The sequence below is a fragment of the Phascolarctos cinereus genome, unplaced genomic scaffold (genome assembly GCF_003287225.1).
Source record: "Phascolarctos cinereus isolate Bilbo 61053 unplaced genomic scaffold, phaCin_HiC Scaffold_726;HRSCAF=1367, whole genome shotgun sequence".
Lineage (NCBI taxonomy): Eukaryota > Metazoa > Chordata > Mammalia > Diprotodontia > Phascolarctidae > Phascolarctos > Phascolarctos cinereus.
The window spans coordinates 138,495,958-138,498,438 of record NW_027556098.1 but is presented as its reverse complement, the minus strand read 5'-3'; the positions used below and the strand labels follow the sequence as shown (position 1 = coordinate 138,498,438).

Genomic DNA, 2,481 nt, shown 5'->3' with positions numbered 1-2,481 from the left:
ATAATATATAATGTGCACTATATGTAATAAATACCATAGAATATGTGTGTAATATATAATATATAATATATTTGTTGTTCAGTCATATTAATTGTGTCCTCTAACACATTATGCATTTGTATGTGTATGTATGTAAATGTATATGTATTTTATATTTGTGCATATTTATGTATGGTTGTGTGGTTTCCTCTCTCTATACATATTTATATGTGTATATTGGATTTAGAATTATCACTTTTAAGCTTTAAGGAAACTTACAATTCTGACCCAACTACCTTAAGGTATTATAGCCATAATTAAACCCTAAAAATTAAAAAGGAAGGGGGAAAGCAGAGTCAAGATGGCAGAGAGAAGGCATGAAATTGCCTGAACTCTCCCTAGTTTCCCTCAGAAACAACATTAAATCAAGCCTCTAAACAGATTCTGGAGTGACAGAATCCACAAAAAGGAGTAAAACAATTTTCCAGCTTAAGATAACTTAGGACTTATGCAAAGGTTTCCCCCACTTGGGTAAAAGGAGAGTGCAGACCAGTGCAAATGGTGTCTGGGCAAACCGGCAGAGGCTCTTAGCCATAGCACAGATCAGCAACCAAGGCCTCTCAGCGCTGGCTCAGCAGAATAGTTTCACAGCAGGCCAGATATGAGGCCTTCAGCCATAGAGAAGAAGGCAAACTGCCAGGTTCAGAACCCAGATAACATCAGGTACAACTAGTCCAGGACACCCCTGTACAGTGGGCAAGCTGCCAGCACCTTGGGACCCTGTGTGGAAAGCCAGTGACCATACCCGTGACCTACAGCAAAAGAAGCTTGGAAAAGTGCCTCCTGTGCCCCAGCAACTGTGCTCAACTTTAAAAAATGAAGAAAACCCAGAAAGGTCCCTGGCCATAGAAAGCTACTATGGTGACCAGGAAGATCAAAACACAAACTCAGAAGAGGACAATAATGTCAAACACCTACATGTGAAACCTCAAATGGTAATATTAATTGGTCTCAAGCCCAAAAAGTCCTCTTGGAAGAGCTCAAAAAGGATTTTAAAAATGAAATAACTGCTTCTACTTCTAGTGAACACCAAATGGCAGACAATGCCAGTGTTACAGGAGGAGTGGAAGGCTCTGGGGACCCTGCAGTCTGATGCTGAGGTGCCTTCCATGGTGGCTTTGGCAGTTGGAGCCAAGGTCAAGGTCAGGGCCAGAGTCGAGGCTATGGTTATGGCCATGGAGTCAGGGAGGAAAGGCCGAAGACAAGGAACAGTAAAGCTGTCACTAACCCGGGCCGGCTAGTCAAGAACATGAACATCAAATCTTTGGAATAGAGCTATCTTTTCTCCCTTCCTATCAAGGAGTTTGAGATCATAGATTTCTTCCTGGGATCTTCATTGAAAGATGCGATTCTGAAAAATCATACCAGTTCAGAAACGAACTAAAGCTGGACAACGTACCAGGTTCAAGGCTTTTGTGGTCATCAGTGACTACAATGGTCATGTTGGCCTGGGTGTCAAGTGATCCAAGGAAGTGGCCACAGCTATTCATGGTGCTATCATTCTGGCCAAGCTGTCCATCATTCCTGTGAGATGTGGCTACTGGGGGAACAAGTTTGGCAAGCCTCACACAGTGCCCTGCAAGGTCATTGGACGATGTGGATCAGTTTTGGTGCAGCTGATCCCCGCCTCTAAAGGTACTGGCATTGTCTCAACTCCTGTGCCTAAGAAGCTACTGATGATATCTGGAATTGATGACTGCTACACATCTGCAAGGGGCTATACTGCCACTCTGGGCAACTTTGCTAAAGCTACCTTTGATGCTGTCTCCAAAACATACAACTATCTAACCCCAGACCTGCAGAAGGAGACTGTTCACTAAGTCTCCCTATCAGGAATTAACCAACCATCTCGTGCAGACTCACACTCGCATGTCTGTCCAAAAGACCCAGGAAGCTGCTGTGGCAACCACATAGATGTTTTTTTATAAACAAATAAATTGAACTATGCCTGCTAAAAAAAAGTAAGAGTGGTAGAAGAAAAATTGGGAAAAGTAATGAGAGTTATGCAGGAGAATTATCAAAAAAGAGCCAACAACTTGGAAAAGGAAAGCACAAAAATTGACTAAAGAAAACAACTTAAAAATAGAATTGGCCAAATGGGAAAAAAATCACTGAAGAAAATGACTCCTTTAAAAGCTGAATTGACCAAATGGAAAAGGAGGCACAGAAGCTACCTGAAAATAAAAATTCATTAAAAAATTAGAATTGGGCAAGTGGACACTCATGACTCTATGAGATATCAAGAATCAGTGAAATAAAATGAAAATAATTTTAAAAATAGAAGAAAATGTAAATTACATCACTGGAAAAACAATTAGCTTGGAAAATAGACCCAAGAGAGATAATTTAAGAGTTATTGGAGTGAGAACCATGATAAAAAAAAAGAAGAATAAGAAGAGTCTGGGCAGCATCTTTCAGGAAATTATCAAGGAAAACTTCCCT

General features: G+C 40.8%; 1 pseudogene; it reads left to right on the top strand.

The window, feature by feature from the left end:
* The first annotated feature begins 1,156 nt into the window (after nt 1-1,156).
* On the top strand, nt 1,157-1,953 carry LOC110192111 (small ribosomal subunit protein uS5 pseudogene; annotated as a pseudogene).
* Nucleotides 1,954-2,481: the final 528 nt, after the last annotated feature.